General features: G+C 40.1%; 1 protein-coding gene and 1 non-coding gene across 30 annotated transcripts in view; one reads left to right on the top strand and one right to left on the bottom strand.

Moving 5' to 3' along the window:
* Nucleotides 1-24961, top strand: part of ESRRG (estrogen related receptor gamma) — a 618648-nt gene that overhangs the window by 283998 nt on the left and 309689 nt on the right. The window lies entirely within an intron of this gene.
* Nucleotides 15427-15530, bottom strand: LOC112643291 (U6 spliceosomal RNA). The gene has a single exon (XR_003125764.1). It is a non-coding gene; the product is annotated as a U6 spliceosomal RNA (small nuclear RNA).

Genomic DNA, 24961 nt, shown 5'->3' with positions numbered 1-24961 from the left:
TTTAAGCCCACTGGGTATGGGCTTGAACTCATGACCCTGAGATCAAGACCTGAGCTGAGCTCAAGAATTAGATGCTTAACTGACTGAGCCACTCAGGCACCCCTGAGCTCCTTTAACTTTTGCTTGTCTGGAAATCTCTATCTCTCCTTTGATTCTGGATGATAACCTTGTTGAGTAGCGTATTCTTCATTGGAAGTTTCTCTTTTAACACTTTGAATGTGCCATGTCACTGGCCTTTAAATTTTTTGCTGACAAATTTGCCAATATTTTTATGGGGGCTTCCCTTGTATGTAACAATTTGCTTTACTCTTACTGCTTTTAAGATTCTCTCTTTATCTTTAAATTTTGATATTATAATCATAATGTATCTTGATGTGGATCTCTTTGGGTTCATCTTATTTGGAACTCCCTGGGATTCTTGGAATCTGTTTCTTTCCCTAAGTTAGGGTAACTTTCAACCATTATTTCTTTCAAATGAGTTTTCTACCCTTTTTCTCTCTTTCTCCTCCTGATACCTCAATAATGTGAATGCTATTCCATTAGATGTTGTCCTTTGGGTCTCTTAAGTTGTCTTCATTTTTTTAAATTCTTTTTTCTGCTTCATCTGGGTAAGTTGCATTACTTTGTCTTCTAGCTCACTAATTCATTTTACTCCATCCAGTCTGCTGTTGAACCCCGGTAGTGTATTTTTGCATTCAGTTATTATATTTTTCAACTTTCTTATTTCTGTTTGGTACTGTCTTATATTTTCTGTCCCTTTGTTGAAGTACTCAGTGCATTCATCCACTCTTCTCCATAGTTCAGTGAGTGTCTTTATAACCATTCCTTTGAATTCTTTACCAGATGGGTGACTTCTCTCTGTATCATTAAGATCTTTTTCTTGAGGTTTTATCTTGTTCTTTCATTTGGAACATGTTTCTCTGTTTCCTCATTTGGTTCAACTTTCTGTGTTTGTTTCCTTGTATTAGGGGAAGAGGGTTTCTCTCACCATCTTAAAGGAATGGCTTTGAGCAGGTGATGAAGCTTCTTGTTCAACCTTGTCCTAGCTCTTGGTTGTCTCTCAAATCCTTGTGATTGCCTAACCCACCTAGTCTATTCTTGATATGTCCTTGTTGCTGAGGATTTGCCAAGATATATCAGGGTTCCAAATAAAGGAATCTCATTTAGTACCTAGTTTTAGGCTGACTGGAAGCCAGACCCTCAGGCAGCATCTTTTAAAGTATGCAAGTATACATGGTCCTGTGGAACTTTGATTGTAATCCCTATTGGCCTTCAGACCAGGTGATCTGAGTGTGTTCCTTTGGCCACAGTTGTGAAAATTGGGCTCTCTTTCTGAACGTCTTGTCAATCTGTAGGGAGGCCAAGGGTATGCACAAAGATGGTGTCTCCCTGCTTACATTTACAAGGAGGATCTTTTTACCCTCTAGATGTATAGGAAACCCAAGGCCTGTCCTTCACGCAGATAAATAAATCACCTAAATAAATAGTTCTCCACCCCCCCCTGCCCCAGGAAGACTGGATTCATGTTTCAGTCTGCTGTCTGTGGTGCCCTGGGGGTGGTGGCCTGCCCAGAACTGTCTTCTGCTTGTTACATTCCCCTGGAGTGCAGGAATGCAAGCCATCTTGGCCACCAGGGCCAGATGATCTAGTGGTGTCCTCTGTGTGGACTGCATGTGTACACTGACTTTAGCAGGGCAGCTGGAGGTTGTAGGGTGTAGGGCACACTTGTTGGCTTTGGAAATGTCTTGACTGTGTCCACCTGCGGGATTCAGGAATGCAGCAGGAGAATGCCTTGTCTGTGCATGCAGGCTGGCTTTAGGCTGAGAGTGGGAGAAGGCAACAACTGCTTACATTTGCCAGCCCAAGGCAGAGAGTGGGAGAATGCCATGACTGCTTGCTCTTGGCCTGCTGTAGCCAGGAAGCGGGGTGGGGGTGGGGGGACAGTGCTGCAGCCATCCACAGCCTCTGGCTTCAGCAAGGCAGTGGGATAGTGCCATGACTGCTCACCCCCACTGACTGAGGCCATAGGATGGTGCTGCTTCTAAGCTAGCCACCTGTGCCAGCTGGGTAGATAGAGTGTACAGAAATGGCATTGGCTACCACTTCCATCTCTGGGGAGTCTTTCAACTATTCCCTCCTCCTCTAGCAGGTGCTTTTACATCAACAAATGAATCTCCATCATATATGGTCTAGGCACTTTTCAAACCACTGGGGTTTTTTGCTGGTTCTTGGGTTAAGTGAGCTTACACATGAATCCTTTAAAAGGGGAATCTGTTTCTTACAGCATTGTGGGTACTTTGGATGTCAGTCCTATTGGTTTTCTAAGCCAGGTGTTTGGGTGGCTCTTCTCTGATGCATATCCCAGAGATTGGGGTGCCTTTTCTAGGATGTCAACCCCACACTTCTCTGAAAGAAACATTAGACTGGTGAGATCCCTTCCTACTGTGTGTCGCTGCCCCCAGTAGTTTTTTGTCAAGACCATGTTTCTGCCTCTCTTGCCCGTCTAGATGTGATCTTTTTATCTTTGTTGTGGAGAAGTAGTTCATCTAGCTTTCAGGTCTTTTTCAGTGGGTCTTATTCAGAGTGTCTGTGGGAAGAGGCAAATTCAGGATCTTCCTATATCACCATCTTGCAGTAGTCTCCTCAGATTCTCTTGATGACTTGAGGAAACCTTTAGGCTCTGGGCACAAACTCATTGGTTTATGTCAGGATTTGCCAGACCTAAATCCGTGACTCCCCACTTCTCTTCCTAGAAATGACAATTGGATATCAGTGCATTCCTTCAAGCATGAAATAGCAGTTTTAGTATTCTAAAAATTGGAAATGTCTATGGAAAGTTTTAAATTTTTTAAAGTTCAATATATATTTTTTTACCTGTGAATGGACCAGTGCTTTGTCATATGGTAGTTTATTTGATATTCCTTCTTGTTATATTGTCTTATGCTTGATCTGCCCAATACTAAAGCTTGGAAGCAATTGTCTTTTCTTCCCAGAGACAGAGACAGAGAGAGAGAGAGAGAGAGAGAGAGAGTCTTTGCATGGGTATACCTGTATATCTAGCAGCCTGTTTTATCTGGGATTATCATTCTTGGTTATTTCTTTTCTTTCCCCCTCTTTTGTCTCTGCCACTCAAACCAATTTCAGCCGTCCACCCGCTCTCATTGGGGATAATAGCCTCTCTTTTTGCCATCGTCTTGTCATGTTTGATTCGGCTGCACAAGGATTTTAAATTAGCCAAAACGTTTGCATGCTGGGCTCACTCTGCTGCCACAATGTGTTGCAGAACCACCACACCACTTGATGCTGATATTGATGATTGCTCAGAAAAAAATAAGAAATGGTTGGTGGCTGTTGTAAAACTCATTCATGCCAAGCCCCTTTTATACAACAGAGAGGGAAGAAGAGAGAGCTCGCCTGTTTTCCTGCTGCCTAGCTGGTCATCCCATTGTGTTAGTGCCAGGCTCCTGCTGGGAGATGACAGTCTTGCTAGGCCTATGATTGTAGAAATAAAAACAATAAAAAAATAAAATAAAACAAAATAATAAGAGATGCGCAGTTAAATTCAACGACTTGCTGCTGATGGGTTTTAACTCACTGGTGAGAGAGGAAACTAATTTTCTTATTTCATTTTATTCTCTCTGTCCTCCAGTTTGCTTATTGGAGACTAACAGAACTGATTCTTGTCATGTGAAGCCAAAAGGTATAACCACAATAAAGGAGAAGAGGACAACAAAGTTTTTGATTTCTAAAATGATTTGCTATTAATAGGTCTGAGGTGAAGCTTCTGTTTTGTGAAGCTTAGATTACCTTCACTATTTTTGTTAGGTGTGAAAATCAGTCTAGTGATAGAAATTTATCTTTTATTTACCATTCCAGATTTTTGTTAAAATCGCATCATTGACTTCTTCACTCACCCTGCATAAGCAGGACCTAAAGTGCCTAAAATATTGTATTTGTTTGAGAGACAAATACATAATTCAGTGTGTATATATATATATATATATGTAAGAAACATATATATATATGTTTCTTAACTCTGTGGTTTGATACAGTGTGATTCTGTTGAGCTAAGTCCACATGATTCCAGAACAATGAGATAAACAGAATTAGAAACTTCAATATATCAAGCAGTTATTTTGTTTATAAAACACCAAAAAGCTCTAGCTAAGATCCCTGTTCTATGTTGTAATATAAATATTAGAGCCACTTACTTTTTGAGCTGTGTTTTTCTAGTTCACGTGACTCCTGTTACTGGTACCTTGTAATTCTTTTAAAGGACTGGACATTGTCACACACTTCATCTTGCCACTCTTTTCCGTTGTCAAGTTCAATAGAGTTTTTGGGATCGTCTCTCCTCTCCACCGCTGGTGAAACACGCCTCCCTGCCAAAGCTAATCCCAATCCTGCCTAGGTTCTCTGAGATTTAACTTTATGGGTTGGTCCCATACATACTGAATTCCTATAGTTCCAATGACCCCTTTTCTACTCTAAGAAATAAAACAAACAAGCAAACAAACAAACAAAACTTCCCACACCCTGATAGCTATTCATAGAGCTGCCTTGCTTTTCTTACTTCCTTCACCTTCAATTTTCTCATAAAAATGTTTTATGAACCTGGTCTCCACCAAATGATCACAATCTACTTGTGATCTGGTGGTGCCTCACCACTTTCCTTCTGTTGCTGTCTCCGTGGTCGCCAGTGACTTCCAATCATGGGATCCATTGATCTTTTCTGAGTTCCCATACTCTTGAACACTCTGCTATATTTAATACTTCTTTGTTCCTCAACTTATCTGATCGTATACTCGCCTGAATTTCTCCCTATTTTTTAGATGACATTGTGTTTCCATTGCTACTCAACTGCCAACATCTGTTATTATCATTGTTCTACGAGTGGGGCTTCAAAGCTTACGTCTCTGCGTGTTATACCATTTGTACATTCCAGGCTCGAACTGTCATCTAATTTCCAGTAACCCTCCAAAATGCTAGTCAAAGCCACCTGGATGTGCTGCCTGAAGCTCCACATGCCCATTTTTCAGTTTTTCTTCCCTTCCTGTCCAAGCTATCACTTCTGATGATTTGATTTTGTTAATGGCTCACCCTTTATTCCAACATCCACAGTGAGAAAAACCTCCCACGTCACCTTGACTCTCTTTCTTATCCAGTTTTACAGCTTGAAAAGTACATTAACTGCGCAATATTTTATTTCATCCTGATTGTGGTACTCTTGGTGGGACATTGCTGTCCCATTTGTTCTTTCTAAAAAGAGGAACTTGAGACCCTTGGTCTCATCTCAGCATTGATGTCCAGTGCCCCATTCCTCCTACTGCAAAAGAATAACCCCATAGCATGACATTCAGGGCTCTCCCCAAGCCAGCCTCAACATATGCATTACTCATGCTATTATGTTGACACCTGCTTGTTCTATAGAGCTATGAATGGGTAGCACAGTGCTGGCAGGTTTTCCCCAGCAAAGATTCTGAAGAACACTTTTCAGATGAACAATGATATACAGTAGCCTGAGGGCAACTATACTGAGAGAAATTGGTAATTGGATTAACTACCTTGATTGAGACAGATGATCTTTCGCTCCCCGGAATTTAGCCTTTAGCAGTGCCTACTGACTATTCCTTTAAAGTGGGGTAAAAAAAAAAAAAAAAAAAAAAAAAAGAACAGCAATGAGGGTACTAACTGGCCAATTTTATATGTCAACTTTTTCAAAGAAGTGATGCGTCCAGATTTTGAAGAATGGCCAGGCTACCTAGAAGTAGTAAAGTGTCAACATACAGATCTGCAAACAGATATCTTATAATTATTGTTGAAACAAAACAGCCTAGAAGATTGTTGCTATGGCTGGTGATGATACCTGCAGCCTTGGAACTGGATTTCAAATGCTCTGGATCTTATCCTTGAATTTTTGTGACCAAACGGATTTTCTTGCCTGATCTATTATCTCTAAATTACACATCTTCAAAATATTGTGTGATTGAATAATATTTTTTAAAAATCTGAAGGGCAGTGTTTTTGTTCTTTTGATAAAATATCCAATTTTCCCTGCAAAAAGGCCAATCCACAGGTAATTTTTTTGAGCACTTACTATCGGCAAGGCATTCCACGGGATGAATGAGGATTGAGCTGATCAGTTCTGGAACTTCAGAGCAAAGTGGTGGAGCATTGTGAGCCCAGGTTGCCTACTGCAATGGGAGTTTTAGTGCAGTCCTTGCCTTTCAATTGTTCATTTGTTCTATTCAGTTGTTTTGATACTCCCCTTAATCTTGGTGGACAACCTAGAGGGACAAAAAATGAAATCAAATTAAAAAGTGAGGCTGATGGTGGAGGACTTTTTAAAAAGAATAAAGCAAAATGAGATAGGCTTGTCCTCTGCCAGACTCTGGGTGTCGGGGTTTGCTGTCAGGTTAGCCAGTTTACTCATTAGCTAATACGATCATTCTACCAAAGTAGCTTACAGCTTTTATTTCCAGAGCTCTTACGTATAAGATGCTCCCCGGACCCTATTGTTTATTAAAAGGGTTTATGTAGGTGACTCTGAAGCAGGATGACATTTCAGTAGGTAACTTCTTTCTCTCTTGTGACTTAGGAGAATAATGCTTATATTCTCCACTTTTAGGAGGAACCTGGACAAAACTAATAGTCAAAAGGAACTTTCCATTCAGCTTGGTAGCTTCCATCCATGTTGAGCCAGAGGAATTCCCTAAAATGTGTTCCGTCATTGTCCATTCGTCCATATAATGTTCTACTTTTGCTAAAATAGGTGTCGTTCCTGAGAAATAACGGTGGCTTTAAACATGGGAGGGCAGGGGAGAGGAAAAAAAAGTTAATCCAAAGGATACTAAATGTACAATGATACCAACTGAGCCATTTAGCAGTGCTTGCTTGCAGAGAGGAACGCACCGTCTTCCTTTGTGTTAGTATGAAGCCAGTTGTATGGTGGCGGTGAGTGAGCCCAAAGGGACCTGTGGGTACCTTGAGGTCTCTGTGTCACAAAATAAAGCATGAAAATTCACTTATAGATATTGGCGGCTCTCAGCTATCCACCCGTATGAAAGAACCAACTTGGGGAAAAAAAAGAAAACAACTGTGATTAATAGTCTTCTAACTTAAAAAATACACACACACACACACACACACACACGCACAGATATATAGCACGTGAATAGCCAGTGAATGACAGATATCCTTCTTTGCATTTGGGGGCTTATTTCTACCCTATCTCTAACCAAGCCTTACATTTAAAGACCCAAGAAGGTCTTATTAATATTAATGAGCCCTGGTTTCCTTCAACCCATTGCCTGGAAAATTATTTGTAGATAATTAAGAATGAACTACGTCCAAATGCATATCCTATTGTGTTGGGTGAGAATGACCTAACCTTGTTATCGAATAGTTTATCTTAGGCAATTTCAAATGTATTTGTCGTTTCCATTAATATTTAGTAATAAAGTTTAAGGCTTTATTCTCTCTTTGTCTCTGTCTCTCTGTCTCTCCCTTTGTTGAATGAGAGACAGAAAAACCCTTGTTTTCCCCCAGAGCTCCGTCTCCTCAGGCTTCCTTTGGTAGAAGCAAGTTTAGATTAGATAATTTTAGTTCTTTGTGCGGAGCTATTTTTAAATGTAATTTTTGCTAATAATGCAATTAGTTGTGTCTTTTGCATAATTTGCAATACGGTGTTGAAGTTTAAAAAGCTTCATTTTATTTTAATTAACAACTGATCGGTAATAATAACCAAGCGGCTGCTAACATTACCAGCCTTAACTCTTAAAAAAGAAAAAAAAAAAAAAAAAGGCAGCAGACACATAACTCTTCCTCCTCCTTCCCCTCCCCCCTCTGAAATATTTAATAAGAATGCCATGTATAAAATTACCCTGTTGGAGAGAACAGGAGCTGCATCCCAATATAGATGGCAGTGGAAAATCACTCAAAACTGCACGACGCCCTCCCTCCCCCCTTCCTTCTCCTGCCCCAGTCTTTTCTAATTGTCTGTCCCATAGTTCAGTTGTGGGGGTGGGAGCGCACAGGGGTATTGTGACATTTCAGTTTACTGTTCCTAACAATTCCTTTGCACATTCCATTAGCACATTATTTATAGCTTCATAAAAGGGGCCTTTCCCCCCCCTCCCTCCCTCTTCTAACCATATCCTTGTATCTCTGATGATCATGCTATCTGAGGATTGAACTGTTATTTTTAAAAAATCTATTCCCTAAGTTGACTCTTCATTGGCTCGCTCCATTCAGCATCCCTCCTGTCACACTTAAAAGTCTGCCCACAAATCCTCTCAGGAGACTGGGGCTCAAATGGAGCAGTTGGAAAAAAAAAAGGAAAGAAAGAGTCCGAGAGAGGCTTGGAGCTGATATCCTACATCTTATAACCCGCAGTTCCGACCCTGCCGAGAGCTCTGAACTCCAGATGCTTGTATAAACAAGACTTCTGGAAGTCATTACCTCATAACTCCTCATAAGCTTACACCTGACAGGCCTCTCCAACCAAGAGGGCTGTGTTTCCCCTAATACATTCCTCTTTGAACCCACTTGTTAGTCAGGCGTTGTGCACGCTAACTACAGAAAGGGCCCGCTGTCTGAGGCATAAATTACTCTTCTGTGCCACTGTCTTCCAGCACCCCCCAGTTATGGATTACTTCGTTCTCGACTTGACAGGAACATAATTAGAACTCTTGATGAAATCTACCAAATTGTTCCTCCGTGGCCTCAGTGGTCAGGAAATTCGGCTGAGTCGTATTTGTCACCGATGCAGAGGCTCTAAACACTTCATATTAACTATGTTATTAATGTGCTCATGAATGGGTAACACTTGAAGTGAGCCCGGCCCTAATGGCACCTTGCGATGAATACATTGGAGGGCCGCATTCAAAGTTTCAGCAGGGAAGAAAATGCTAATAAAATCCCGGAGTGTATGTGTGTGTGTGTGTGTTCTTGTCGGCGCCTTAATGCTTTCATTTCAGAACGTGGCCTTTTTTGCAGGCCTTACCAATAGCACAGTTTTTTTGTGTTCGGGGGTTTACAGCTATTTCAGTCACTGCTTCGTCCCATAAAGCCTCTAGAAGATGAGGAAGGTGGTGACGTGGGGTGGTTAACGGTGAGGCTTTTTGGAGTCAGCCAGGTCTGGGTTCAAAATGTGACTTCCTTGCTTACTAGCTGTGAGCTTCAACATGCCACTTAAACTTGTTCTGCCCTCTTTTCCTCATCAGTAAAATGGGAAGAGCATAGTTGTGGAAAATTAAGTGACAGTGTTTCTGGAAGAGTTTAGCAAAGTGTTTGGTTGGGGGTCAGTGAATGGCCCTCTTATGATGGTGATGATGATGATGATGATGGTGATGACTATGACAATGACAACAAGGAACCCCCCACGCCCAATTACTCCTAGCATTGGAGGTTTCTGCTTGCCTGTACTTATGTGTTCACTGACATGCTCCAGCGTGGCAGGAACTCTGGTGTTCTGCAAGTAATGGATACAGTATTAGAAAGAAATGAATTTTCCAGGTTAATCCCAAACAGGCTGTTGATTAGATGGTGAATTCTATGGCCATGCTATCAATGTCATTTGTATCTACTGAGACAGCTTCATCTTCTAATAAGTGTCACTTAGGCATATACTTATTTTCCATAGTTTTGTTTTTTTCTCTTTAACAAGGACTTGAGCCTTTTTCCTTGTGTATATCACATAGGATGATCCTTAATGCTGCATTTGTATCCCTACCCATGGGATACCTGGGAGTCGACAAATGTTCACTGAGCTGTGTGCCACAATCAGCTGTTATAAAAACAATGTGGACTAAGACAATGGGTTAATAAAGGAGTAAGGATAAACGATGTGCCACTGGAGAGAGAATAGCATTCTTTACATACTGATTCCAGCATCCCTAAAAAAAAAGACAGTAGTGAAGTTATTGGTCACTGAAATACAACCTTTGGTCTCACCTGTTAATTAGATGAGAAAAAAATGTAACATAACTTCCTTATGACCAGTTTTTCATTTGGGGGTTAATGCACTGTGCCTACGTTTTCTACTTGTTGAGAATACAAACGCCAATACATATAGAGGCAACAAGCTGTCTCTAAAATGTTAAAGAAAAGAATGTGGGGTGTGTATGTGTGTGTATGTGCATGTGCATGCACCTCCTCCACCCCCACGAAGAATTAGATGATTTTGTTGAGAGGGTATATGCATTCCTTTGTCATAAACACTTATAAAGCTTTTAATATTGCTAGATATTTTGAATAATAATCCTCTGATGTAGGTAGTATAAGCAACCCCACCTGGAAGATGTGAAAACATAGGTTAGGTAGCATGGCCTCCATTTGCTCCTGCATATCTTTTTTGGGGGAAGGATGTACTTTGCAGAAAAACCGAACCAACCAACCAAACAGAAAGCAAGTAAAAACATTCTACACTAAGGTATTTCCAGAGTTTGAAGCCCAAATCAACCAAACAAAAACTCAACTTGCTTTCTGTCCTTAAATTTGCAGAATATAAAAATTTGACTTTGTCATGTATCAAAAGAATGTTTCCTTCATACCTAAGAAGCCTATAAAGGTCCCAGGCTCCAGCCCAACTCTCCTCCCTCTGGGAAATGGCCCCTAAATTCAAATTCTGGTTCTTTCTTGGGCGTGAGAGATGTTCCATCATTATTACTTTCAACCAATAAAGACTTAAGGTTTAAGCAGAGAATGATGAGCAGCAAAATAGTGGAAAATCATTTGTGTACACACCTTACTAAGAGCTAGAGATATAAAAGAGAAGGCAAAAGTTCATATTCTTTCTTGATTGGGTCCCCAATTTTCAGCCTATGAAATGCTGTCCATCTTTCAAGGCCCTTCTCCAGTGCCACCTTATATATAAAGTCTTTCTTGCTTTCTGTTCTATTTGGAGTTAACCTGACCCTTCCCCAATTTCCCTTAGCATTTAACTTATATTTGTGGTTATTTATATGAATCTATTAGGTCCTACTTGATTGTGAGTGACCAGGTCTCATTTACTTTTCATATTCTCCATACATCCAATCTGACACTATAGACCTTAATTGTATACCCTTTTATTCATTTATTCATTGACCAGTTGGTAAAACTGAGTAATACACCAAAAGGCAATTTAAGAAAGGCTACATGTCAAGCTTATATGAAATAAGTTCTATATTAAACAAGAGGGAAGAGAAATTAAGGAGGGCTAGGGAATTTTAAGAAACTTCACCTCACTGCAAGGAAATAAAAATTTTTATTCATGGGGAGGTTAAATTACTCCGGGTCATGCAGTTAGTGAGGGACAGAGTTTGGATTTTATTTTAAAGATTTTATTTATTCATGAGAAACACACAGAGAGAGGCAGAGACATAGGCAGAGGGAGAAGCAGGCTCCATGCAGGGAGCCCGATGTGGGACTCGATCCCAGGACCCTGGGATCACTACCTAAGCAGAAGGCGTCTGAGCCACCCAGGCACCCCTAGAACTTGGATTTTTTTTATCACGGCATTCCCCACAGTTACCGGCAGATGAAAGAAATAAAAATAAATATAACGTAACTACAGGTCACATTTTAATAAGTCTTTAAAAAGAACAGAATAAGATGTCTTATTATTATATATAAGAGAACATTTTGGAGACTTATTAGTAAATAAAATCGTCAGACCAGTGTATGCCCATGTTATTTTTAACATAACTTTTCCAATAATGAGATAATGCATATCTATTGTAAAATATTTTAAGAATACAGACCAACCTACAAGAGGAAATAAAAATCACCATAATTCCTTTATACACAGAATTTTACACTGTTACCATTTAGTATAAATAATTCTTCCAAGGTTTTTTATGATAGTAACCTATAAATCTGAGCTGTATTTTCCTTTCAGTTTTGAAGCAATCAATACTTCAATGTCAAAGTCTGTGACAGGCAGTGAGGGTCACTCTCCTTCTGATAAAGCTGGGAACGAGAGAGGAACTTAATGTGCTCTCACGAAAATTCTGCCCCAGTTGTAGATACTGAAGGTTACTGACCAATGGCTACTTGGCCAGTTGATCGTTGCAGAGTTTTCCAATCCCTTCTAGAATGAAACTATGGAAAAGTACAAAGGAATAATTTCAAGTTCCTTTTTGAACTAAGGACCAGAAGCAATTCTACTAAAGACTCAGATCCAACCTGAAATTGAAATTTATGTAGTATGGCCTAAAATTAAGAGCAAGATCTCTGGATTCAGAAACATTAGGTCCCTTACGCTCAGTTTCCTTACCTGCAAAATGGGATCAATAATATTTACCTAGGGGATCCCGGGATGGCTCAGAAGTTTAGCGCCTGCCTTCGGCCCAGGGCATGGTCCTGGAGTCCCAGGATCAAGTCCCGCATCGGGCTCCTGCATGGAGCCTGCTTCTCTCTCTGCCTGTATCTCTGCCTCTCTCTCTCTCTGTGTCTCTCAGGAATAAATAAATAAAATATTAAAAAAATAATATTTACCTAAAAGGCTTAATAGTATAAGGATGAAATTAAATTGAGAAATGTTTCTAAAACAATTTTCACATGATATCCAAGAATATGCTAATAATATACTAGCAATATTATCACTAACCTCTACTTATCACCTATCTTGACTCCTAAGCCAAGTGGTAAATTGTGCTCAGTATAGCCGGTAAGCTCAGATCACACAGCTAGGACTTACCCCTCAAGGTCAGTAGGTGTGCCGGCATGCGTTATTCCATACTGCGCACTTGATTCCGATACTGCAGTTCAGTGTGCTATATGTTTACCAACCCAGATAAATGTGTTGTATTAGATTGTACTTTTAGCCAGTGTGCGTTGACTTACTGATTGCACACCGTCTGTGTGTCTCTATGCATGTGTGTGTGTTTTTTCCTTAACCATTTGCTTAGATCATGGTGACTTGAACACTTTATCATTAAAACTCAACTTAAATTCAATGTACCTCTACTTGCTCTCCCTTTACATCTCAACATATGAGCAGGTTCATCTTGCTGCTCCCTGGTTTTGTTAGCAAGGGAAATATAAGAAACTTGAATGGGAGTTTACACTCCTGAGTATATGCTACGGATTTGACATTGATTGACCCTTCAACTCAGACAATAAGTTGGCTACATCCGTTGGAAGGACTTGCCACAGAAGAGCTAATGGATTCTTACTGAATCTGGGACTCAGTTAGTAACGGGAAACTCATCTGCCTACGACTATCTACCTTTCAGTACTGGCCTGAGGATCCTGTACCATTATGTTTCCAGAGGGTCCTTGTTAGGATGCTGATGCCAAGGAGACATATTACTTTAAGTCTTTATCTAAAAAGCTTCTTAGAGGGCAGCCTCGGTGGCCCGGCAGTTTAGTGTGCTGCCTCCAGCCCGGGGTGTGATTCTGGAGACCTGGGATCGAGTCCCACGTCGGGCTCCCTGCATGGAGCCTGCTTCTCCCTCTGCCTGTGTCTCTGCCTCTCTCTCTCTGTCTGTCATGAATAAATAAATAAAATCTTTTAAAAAATAAAAAATAAAAATAAAAAACTTCCTAGAGTATAGGCAACCTCACTGAGGTCACCCCAGCTATTCAATCCAGAGACTGGATTGAACCCATGGTTGCTTAGCTCTACTGAGTGTGCACACTTCCAGCATCAATAGGAACCAAACTGACATGTCTCATTCTTTATTAGCTTATTGTCTTGCATTAAATATACCTTGAGGACAGCCCGGGTGGCTCAGCGGTTTAGTGCCACCTTCATCCCAGGGCCTGATACTGGAGACCCGGGATTGAGTCCCACAGTGGGCTCCCTGCATGGATGGAGCCTGCTTCTCCCTCTGCCTGTGTCTCTGCCTCTCTCTCTCTCTCTCTGTGTCTCTCATGAATAAATAAACAAAATCTTTAAAAACAAACAAACAAACATTGGGATCCACCATCTCATATTTTCTGGCTCTTTTCCTCCTTTTAGTCTCTGAACCATTGCTAGCAAATTCAGAGGCCTCATGTCCCTATAACACACTGCATTTGCAAAGCTCCTTATGCTCTATCTTTGCCTGCATTATCCTATCGGACGCTTGCAACAACTCAATGTGGGTATTATTACCGATATTTTACGGTTTTCTTTTTACCAGGAGAACATCTAAGCAGTATTCAGATATGTAAACAGTAGTGGTGGAGCTCATTCCTACAGACTGTTCTTCTGAGCTCAGGGCAAGGATTTCTCCATTCAAACCTTGTCTTAAAAGGCAGGAAGAATGTGCAAGAGGGACTGGTCTCTTGGCCCAGAGCTTTCAGAATGATATGTAGTGGTAACTTTGCCCACATTTTCTGCATACGTGGCCATGAAGCAGGGAAGAGGGCCCACCATCACTATCATGGCTTTCCTGGTATGGGGCCCAAACCTGACAATAAAGAGATCTTTTATAAGAAGCAGCCAGACGGATCAAGTCATCGAGAATAGATCTCTAGGCCACTGTGACAAATTCTGTAGGCTACTGACCTTCTAATCCTAGTAGCATCTCTGTCTTAAAGCAGGGCCACATGCAGACAGACATTGCATATATGCCTTTGAAACATTCTTCTTCATTTTGTAAGGTGGGGCGAGTAGACAGCAAATTCAACATGGTTCATGGTTTGTTACTTCCCTGTCTTCATTTCACAGACAAAAATGTGCTACAGCCATCATAATAAGACACTAGTTTGGTAAATTGTTGTGTGCCTTCAGCACCCCTTATCTGGAGCATATGCTAGTGGATGCTTGTGCTTGAAATGATGACTCACAGTTAATCATTATAAGAAATAGGCTTCCCACTTCATAAACTCTAGGAAAGACTGTTTTCTTTTCTAAACATTTAAATTACTCAGCCATTTTATGCATTAAAACCCAATTATAACTTAGTATGTTGGAGAATTTCAAAAGCCATTCCCTGCAGCATCTGGGCCTAAGACTACATTTTATCATTCAGTTGTTCAAACTCTCTCTAATACAAGCTTTTACAAAAAAAAAAAAAAAAAAAGGAAGAGGAAAAAGAAGTTTAAAACACAGAAAGGCATGTGACAAGACCTTGGCATGGCTCCCTGAAATGGCAGTCCTTGAGGAATGCGGTGCAAAGAATATCATTTCCCAGATGCTTTGGACTTTGCTCCACTGTTAAGTGGCTGTGGTTCTATCAGAAAAGGGATAAAGAAGAGAAACATCTTGCAGTTGGGAGCCTGTAAAGCTCCAGCCAGGTTCATTTTGTAAAGGATGTATAAAACTAACAGGTTCATTGTAATGGAGGGCAGTGGATAAGTAGCAAAAGTTGTGCATAGTACTTTAATGTTTTTACCTTTAAAAAAATGTTTTAAGCCTACAGCACCTGGAGTGTAACTAGTCAGTCTTTCCCCCCTGCTTAGCCTCCCAGATCAGACGAGACCCAGCACATTGAGGGTGGTGTGGCCACGCACAAACAGCTGGAATGCTTCACAGATTTGTGCATTATCCTTATGCAGGGGCCATGCTAATCTTCTCTGTATCATTTCAATTTTAGTATATGTGCTGCTGAAACCAACATAACTGCAATGCTTTTTAAACTATAGGTTATTAAATCACAGTCCAATAGCCAGTAGTTTTGCATTTTCCTGCAAAATCTCTTTTAAGTCTAATGCCTTGAACCCTATAAAGAAAGCTTGTGCTCCCACCAGAAACCTGGTGGCTCTGACACTCCAGATGAGAAGATAAGCAAGTGGTTTGAATTAGAAAACCTAAAAGTTCAGGAAGAGCTGAAATTCAACTAATTTGTCAGCCTGTATAGGAAAATGGAAATAAGATTGAGTGATTTAAATTTCTTAAAAAGGATTTGTTTTCTTTTTTTTTTTTTAAGATTTTATTTATTTATTCATGAGAGACACAGAGAGAAAGGCAGAGACACAGGTAGAGAGAGGAGAAGCAGGCTCCACACAGGGAGCCCGATGTGGGACTTGATCCCAGGTCTCCAGGATCATGCCCTGAGCCAAAGGCAGACACTCAACCACTGAGCCACCCAGGTGTCCCAGGATTTGTTTTCTTTTGTGTTTTTCCTCCTGGCACTAGAGCAAAGCCATATCCAAGTAACTAAAGTAAGATATAGAATTCCAAAGGGAAATATAAAGGATGATTCTCGAACATTCCCAATGTGATCATGGTATCAACATCTTCAAAAATCGCCAGAGAGACATGCAATTTGTTTCTTTCTAAATATAAAAGAAACAACACAAAGAAGCCATTGCTACTTTTTGAGAATATTTTATATAACTCTCAATGCAACAGTACAGTGTCCCTCTTTCTCTAGCCACCAACATAAATCGATGTCATCATTGTAAATACATTAAATAGTAGAATAATTGGTGAGTAGAGTTGAAAGGGGTCTTTGCATTTGATCCTGTTTCCTCCTTTTACAGATCAGAGACATGGTTCTCAGGCAAAGTCAGTAGGTTATGCACAGTCTTTCAGATAATGGGAATGCTGGGGTGGAAATCCAGGTACTCTGATGGTTTTTTTTTTTTTTTTAAGATTTTATTAATTTATTCCTGAGAGGCACAGAAAGAGAAGCAGAGACATAGGCAGAGGGAGAAGCAGGCTCCATGCAGTGAGCCCAACACGGGACTCGATCCTGGGTCTCCAGGATCACACCCTGGGACGAAGGCAGGCACCAAACCTCTCAGCCACCCAGGCGTCCCAGGTACTCTGATGTTAAGCTAAGTTTCCCATTACAGACTTTTTCTCTGAAATACATCTGAGTTTAAGGATTGAGTAGTGAGAGGAAATCAAAATGCTAGAAGGCTAAAATACAAGTCAAGACCCTCTTTCCCTGCTCTCTGTGGGTAGATTATCTTCAGTCACAGCAACAGTTAAAGAGAGCAAGTAGAACTACTAGATGGCAGCATTATATTTTGAAGTTGGTCTCAAGTCAGGATAGTATCTTCTACGTGGAGCCTAAGTTAAGATAAATATCTGGGTTGTGTGCCCTCTTTGTAAATCTGGAAGATTGTATTAAGGTTCCAAATGATACTGAGATTTGCTAAGTAAAGTCTCACTTGTCAATGGCTTCTCTTGTTGGATATTTAAAGTTCAAGAGCTTTGTTTGCTTTAGTTAAGTGCTCTGAAGTGTTTCAACAGCCATTGGCCCATTTATATAAATAAATGAAGGAACACACTGATAATCCATGATACCCGGAAGCAGCCCCAGCCTAAGGAGTAGCATAAATCCTTGATGTCTTAAAGATAAGCCTTCCACACACCTGCCTAATTCATTTTGTTAAACAACAAGTGTGTGCCAATGGGCTTGATTGGCTGAAGAGGGAAGGGCTGGGAAAAAAAATATTTACTACTTTCAGTACATCTCTCTTTAAATTTACTAACGTCTGAGCGTTCTGCTAAGAAGTGCAGTTACAACCTTAACCATTACTTGTTTTCAAATGATGTATTTTCTGTTGTTATTTATCATCCTTTTTTTACACCGGAGTTGATTTTAATTGGGTTTGTTAAAAGTTGGTTTCCTCCAAGTGTTAGTTATTTTATAAAATTGGTCATCCATTTAGATTTTTAGAGAGTATCGTTATTTCATAAGGAAACTCCATTCTAGGAGAGTGGCGTAGGTTGAAATCCACTGATCAAATAATGTCACCCTCAAACAACTTCAAAAAAATACATCTTTGTCTTCATAGAGGAAGTGAAATGATCCCAGTCTGACATCCTGCGACTTACTATGCCAGAGTTCCCAAAGATGGGTGTGTTTGGCCTCAGTTCTAACTCCTACCTTACTTACCCTCAAAGGTAGGGAAAGCAAAGTTCAGAAATGATAAGGAGAGACCCCGTAGACAAGGAAAGGAATACTTCTACGAGAAAGGGAAGACAAGCTTTCAGTGAATGGAGTTGGCACTGGCCATAGAACTTTAAATTATCCAAATCTTACCATTTTCTCTACCCCCTCATATGTGACACCTTGTCCTATTGTCACCAGTTATAAATACCAGGTAATTTATTAACCCTCACAAGTCTGGGTGGCTAATTGCAAAACCATGGATTGATTGTCTGTAAGAAGCTTTAGCCAAATGCTGGATGTACTCGGCAGAGACTCTCAGAGCAACTGAAACACCTGCTGTGGACTGACACGTCTTGGTTCACCCAAGAACTTGAGATTCTGAATTCTTGAATGATTGCCTAGAGTCCAAGGGCTTACTGGCGTGGGAACTTGAACTGAAAGAAGAAAAAAAAAGACGGTATGTTGTACATAGGATCATCATGCCCTAATTAGAATCGAAGGCGGTTTGTTCTGACATAAGACAGAGAAGTAATAAGACAACATTAGCTTTGGTTTTTCCTGCAATTTACATCAGCTGCAGTAAGCTCTTTCCTGTTCCTCTTGCATTCATCACTCCATATTCTGAATATCTTTCCCCTCAAGTGTTTTAATATCTTTCAAGAGGAATAAAGGAATAAGCACTAAAAGTTCAGAAAGAAATTGGATTAAAATCGGATGGATTCTCAGCTTATCTTGACTCTGGAATGCCGTGAGAGCTAGAGAGAAATGGTGATGTGTGACTGCCAGGCAAATGGCAAAGAGGGCTTGGCAAAGGATTTTAAGAGCTGTAGTCTGGATTGTGAGAATTTCCTTAAGGCTTTCCTTCTCATTTAAAGTTTTACCAGGCTGTGCTTTTATACTTATTAAATTTGAGGATAGCTGCATCTCTTTCCCCAAAGAAACTCCTATTTCTCTCTCCTAGATAGGAATGAAGAACTCTTTTCTTCTCTCTGTCACATACTCCCAATCATATCCTATAGGTGTTTCTATTGCTTGGTGAAAATGGGAGCTTTTATTTCTAACATTTTGTTGTTTGTATCTGCTCCCCATCCTGTAAATGTTTTCATTGTTCTGCAGAGCTATACACTGTCTTTTCTGTTCGGGTCAGCGTTTGAGGTGGTAGGGCATGCAAGTCCCTCTCGGGTTGATTTCTAGAAGGTGTTGCATCTCTGTCTTTCACGTCATTCATGGTAACTAAGTGCATCTGCAATTGGCAGAAATGTCTAATCGGAGTAGTGAGCTGAAAAATCGTGAGTCTAACAGAAATAGAAACCTTTCATAAAACTAGTTTTAATCAATTCAACGACAGCAACAAATTATTAAACACCCACTGGGTGGGAAGAGCCATGATTAGTACTACAAGAGAGAAAATGATAGAAAAGAAGGCCCAGCCTTTGTCCTGAAGGGACTTAATCTTATAAAAGTCACACTTATAAGGCAGAGGACCATACCACGAGGCAGAAGATGGTTTGGACCATAAGCAATTTGTTAGCAATAGTAACATAAAAGAGGGATGGATGGCAAGGGGAGCACCTGGCTGGCTCTGTCTGTAGAGCATGCAACTCTTGATCTCGGGGTTGTGAGTCTGAGCCCCATGCTGGGTGTAGAGATGACTCAAAAATAAGATCTTTAGGAGGAAAAAAATGAGGAACCATTCTTTTGATGAATGGAACAAAGCCCCTGAAAGAAGAAGATATGTGGGAGACTTTAAAGAATAAGTAACATTTTAGGTAGTTTCTGATTTGTTGGTTGTCCTCTTTGTTATAAGGTAGTAAGTGCTCATTAAAGAAAAAAAAAATCAGAACATAGAAAGAAATCGAAATAAAATCATTGGAAAGCATGACTGCTGCCAACACGGGGCGGCTAGAGCATTGGCTGTGAGGCACTTGCCCGTGGAGCTGACTGCTGGACAGTGAGTGTCCGTGTGTCCTGGCCTTTGTCAGACTTGAGGGTGCCCTCCCAGAAGTGTTCACGCCACGCCTTGTGACGGAGGCTCATGCCTCTGGAATCTTCTGTTCCTTGTTAAAATATTTACTAATGCCCGGTAGACAGTCTCATCTCTCTGCAAGGGAAGGTGAATGAACAAAGATGAAATGCCAACCCGCTGGCACTTCTTGTCAGTATTTCAAAGTAATATTATATCAATCCATTAATTGGTAATTAAAAGACAAAAGCATCACTTCATTCCCCCCACACCCTCCCAGGAATGACACCAGCTCTCCTTCTTCCCAAAATGCTGTTTCAGGAGACTTCAGTGGGATGAGTAAATGGCAGTTTTTTTTTTTTAACACTTTTGTTGTTTAAAAATGCTTTTGTTTCATTTGAGGTGTGAGGAAATGTGCTAACCTTGTCTGCGTTGGTGCAGCAGTGCAGAAATGATAACTGTATATACATTTTTTTTACATAAAAATAGAGAGGAGCAGGAAGGAGAGAGACAACTTATTTAAATCCTGAATACAGTCAGACCTCATATGCATTGTTAAAAAAAAAAAAGCCCTAAAGAATTGCATATGGATTAGAGGGATGAATATTCTATTATTTCAGTCTGTTCTGCTGAGCTTCTTATTGTGACTTTGTGCTTCAGAAATCTGCTAGGAATTTGGCTTTGCCGTAGTAGGCAGTAATTTTAAATGTGTATCAAGCACTTGATAGTGTATGATTTGCGTGCTGTTGCATTCCTATTCCCTAAATTTTCCACCAATTTATTACTTTTTTCATACTGTTTTAATATTTCAGGATGATGAATATATACAGCATCATTAAAGGTAAATAAAAAATGCATGAAATTAAAAAATGGAATATTAGATGTTTCTTTGCTGTAATCCCCTGGCCCAATTGGAATGAAATGTCTCTGTTCTATCAAGTAATCCCTAAACATGATTAGGAACCTGGGAGTGTCCACACAGCCCACATAATATTTGTATCATCTAAGCCTATTTATGTAAGGTTTGAGTAAAAGTTGTTATTAGAAGACCTATAAACCCATTTTACAATTCTGAAAGATATGCTTGCCTCTTAATCTTTTCTACCTTTATTATTTTTGCTGGAGTTGATGACAATGTGTTCTTAATTCGTTTTTCAGAATGCTATTACTGTACGTCTTCTTCATACTTGGATGATACATTGGCTATTCTATTGAAATACATTTTAAAGACCAAGGATTGAGTTCAGCAGTTCATTTGCATCTTGTAGCTGTTTTTTTCAATATTTATAAGAAGGAGAAGAGTTAGTTTCATAGGGCCTGTTACAACTTTCAATCATTTGATGTGTGTCCAGGGCAAGTTTTCCCAAAGTATTTCTTCTTTTAAGAAAGTTTCTCATATTATATTGATGCACTAAGCTCCTGGGTTTTTTATTTCTTTTTTCTTTAAAAGAAAAAAAAAAAAACAGTTTGCACTATGTGATGCTTTGCTACAAAATTGTTTAATTTTGATTTTTGAACCAAAAAAAAAGTGTTTTGCAAAGAGAATATTTGAACATAAAAAGACCAAAAAATGTTTTCCCTAAGCCTTGATCTATGACCTACCTTGTGTTAATGAATTATTTGGAAAAATAGCCTTTCTTTATTAGCAAATCTTCACTCTTTGTCCTCTTTAAAAGCCCTCTTTGTAGGGAGAAGTTTTTCACAACATCTTAAAAGTCATACGTATAATTCTTTTTTTCCTCTTCCTTCCAATTAGGTTTTGAGTGAATACCAGGCTTTTCTTAACTCAGTTTAGTTCTTTTAATCATGTAGATACTGATCTAACAATTGCATGTAAACAGTCTTGAATTTCAGAGAAGCTCACCAATTGCAATCTTATTCCAGATACTTTAAGTACCAGGACATTTTTGTTTCTTTAATGTAGTATTCTTTGTTTATTTTTGGCTTATGCACAAAAGATGATTTTCACTGAGCACTGCTTTACCAAAAATCATGAGATGTGAAGATCGACAGCTCTTATGAATTTGACAGTTATGAAATCGTTTCAGTGACTACAGTTTCTAATAAATACTCACCGGTGTGGTTTATTTTAAAACCATGTTTCATACAGCACCCCAAAGATATTATGTGGTAAGGCCTTTTAAATCTTTGCTCTTGTTTGGACAAGTGCTCTGATACCTGAGATGAATCCTAGTAGTGAAAGAGGCATTCCCTTAGCTTCCATAGAGGTTAAGTTTGGGTTGGCTCTTCCTGCAAACACCAGGTTTGAGCAGAGGGGTCCAGGGTTGGTCTTTTACACTTTGCAAGTATGCCATTTGGTACATGTGTTGTCAGCAATTGTAAAAATTGTCCTCTGGAAGCCAGTTTCTGTGTGTTTGTTACTCATTTTGCAAAGGAAGTAATGACAGCAAAATGACATATGGCCGACATTCCCCTAGATGAACTTTACCCCTGGGGGAGCGGGGAGGCAGGGAGGGAAGTTTTAAATAGTCCACACACTTATGCTAGAAAAATTATCAGTGAGCATGTGATTTCATAATGGTCGTGTGACAGTGCTGCTCCATTGTGTTCAGTTCATCAGAAATCTGAGCCTCCTGCCACCAGCTGTGCCCAACCGGACCCGCATGTCCTGGGTTCAGTTGGCAGATAAAGCTCCACTGTGTTGCAACTGCAGTGGGTGAGGGGGGAGGCACTCAGGTGTAGCCCAACCCTTGGTGGGGGGGGGCCACTGAGCCCCAGGGGTCCTGCTCCCAAGGCAGGTGGGCTCATGTGTGTGCATTTGGGAGGATATCCACAGACCCCCAAGAGAAGAGAGAAAATCTGGACAATTAGTTCGAAAAATTTCAGGATTGGTATGTGCTTTGTGCCATTCCTCAGAGCCCTTTCAAAGAATGCTGAACCCAGCAGAACAGAGAGCAGAGTGGCCTATGGCTTAGAACTCAGCCTTTGCGTTTCCCATCTGCACATCCCTGGTCCAGTTACTTCACATCTCCATACCTCAGGCACCTCATTAGTAAAATTAGGATAACAATATTATCTACTTCCAAGGATTAAATAAAATAATCCTTTTAAAGTGCTTACTTAGCTCCGTGCCTGGCACGTAGTCAGCACTCAACAATATTACCATTTGTGAAGCTCTCATTTGCAGGAGGGATGTGCCACACTTTCCTTTTATATATGGAGAAACTGAGGCTGTAAATCATGGGCTCACCTAAGACCGCTTGGCCAAGAATAGAATTCGTGTTTCCTGGCTTTCATGCTATTATGCTAACCACTAATCTATGCTTCTTCCCCGCATCAAGCCCCTAACATTCCTATTCTTGATTAAAGCAAGGCGTGGGGGAGGTGGGAGGGGGAAGGGAGGTAGGGAGGATTTAAGAAAATAATGGTGAGAAATAACCTCATAGAGATGAATTTAATCTATTGTATCTCCTCCTTGAAGCTGATTGTCTCTGGAAAACAAAAACAAAAACAAGACATAAAAACAAAACAAAACAAAACCAAAAAACCAGCACGTTTTCAATCAGCATCTCCCCACAGCTAAAATTATCAGATTTTTAAAATAGAAGTTTTGTGTTGTTGGTAAAATTGGAAAGTTTTAGAAAATAATTATTTTTGGTAACTCTGTGGAGTCTTGTATGCTTCTGGAACTATCCACAGGCGTCTAAACGGGCTCTGAGCCTTGGGCAGGATAAGGCAGAGAAATGTTTACAGTTCAGAGTTGTGAACGGCGCTGGAGTATTTTGCCTCAAGCAATACAGAAACTCCTGGGATAGGCAAAAAAGCACATTTTCAAAGTGAAATAGACTAAAGAAAGTAGCAGAAATATTACATGGTAAGGTTGAAAACTGTTGAGGCTGGATTAGAAAGCATAGACAATGAGGAATCTTCAGGCTTCTTCTATTAATAATGAGTTGTGTCATGCATTCACAAATTAGTTTGCAAATTAATATTTGGAGTTGGCTAAACAACTGGTTATTAATTTTTTGAGAAGAAAAAAGTTGCATTTGCCAATTACTTGAGTGATTTTGACATGCAGTTCCCCAAACAAGCAAACAAAATTGTTTGTGTATATAGGCATGGGATAATTCAGCTCTCTCCAGGTTGTGGGCTTTATTCTACAGATGGAATTCCCGTTCACCCCCAAAACAAATACCAAATAAGCAGAGGTCTGCACCTCATGTCCACAGTGTAGTCAGGCTGCTAATTTGGTTTGATGGCTATATAGGACCCAGTGGTCCAGGGATGTTTCTTCTCACCAAATGATAACAGTATTGTAGTGTGCAGAACAGGAGCTTTTTTGTTGTTGTCTTTTGGTTTTAGGGTTTTGTGGGGGTTTTTTTCTTCCCCATCACCGAGGAGCAAAGCCTTTTGGGCACATTAGCGCTACTCTCAGCAAGTAATGCAAAATGGGAAATAATTGGGTTGAGGTGCTCCTGGGATATTAGTGGTGCTGTGGGCAGGAAAGCAGGCATTGGAAAATAAATGACAAATTAGTCTGCTTAATCTCTTTATTGTGAATCAGATGCCACGGCAGAGGTTCATAATGCATTAATAAATACCAGTTAATGCAATGGAGATACTATTCCTCAAATTTGCAAAAGTGGTAAGAATTCTTTCCTAAGGGAGTGACCATGTTTACTGAATGATTTTCTCCTTCCATAAGCTGGACTTTGTGGTATAAGCCCAAGTAAATAATAATAACCATTATATGTGTATAGGGCTGAAGCATTTATGGACAGTTTCATACATATCAACATGAGTGAGCTTCACAATGATATCCCTGGGAGGGACAGGTTTTTGTATTTCCCATTCTACAGACAAGCCACTTGAGGAGTTACATGACCTACCAAATGGTGCTCAATGTTGGTCAAAAAAAGATTTGGATCTTGATTTTCTGGCTTCAAAATGTGTGATCTTGCTACCCCATCACCCCACGTACTTAGAGTCAAAATCTATATATTAGTATAGCTCCATATAGTATAGATTCTGATAGCCTCTGAGTTGCATTATAGTCCTTCGTCCATTTTAATCAAATTCCATAATATTGCACGTACGACTAAATTCCAGAATCTTACTAAGTTCCCAACATTACAAAGACTGCCTTTACATGCCCCCTTAGTACTGATGACACACAGGAGTCCCATGACATTTTGCATGTGGAAACTGAGACACATCGACAACATAGCTGAGCTGGTTTGCATCCAGAAGTATCATTAACCGGACTTGTCAAAGT

The sequence above is a fragment of the Canis lupus genome, chromosome 38 (assembly GCF_003254725.2).
Source record: "Canis lupus dingo isolate Sandy chromosome 38, ASM325472v2, whole genome shotgun sequence".
Classification (NCBI taxonomy): Eukaryota; Metazoa; Chordata; class Mammalia; order Carnivora; family Canidae; genus Canis; species Canis lupus.
Note: the sequence above shows the minus strand (reverse complement) of the source record. Positions and strands in the feature narration are given on the sequence as shown.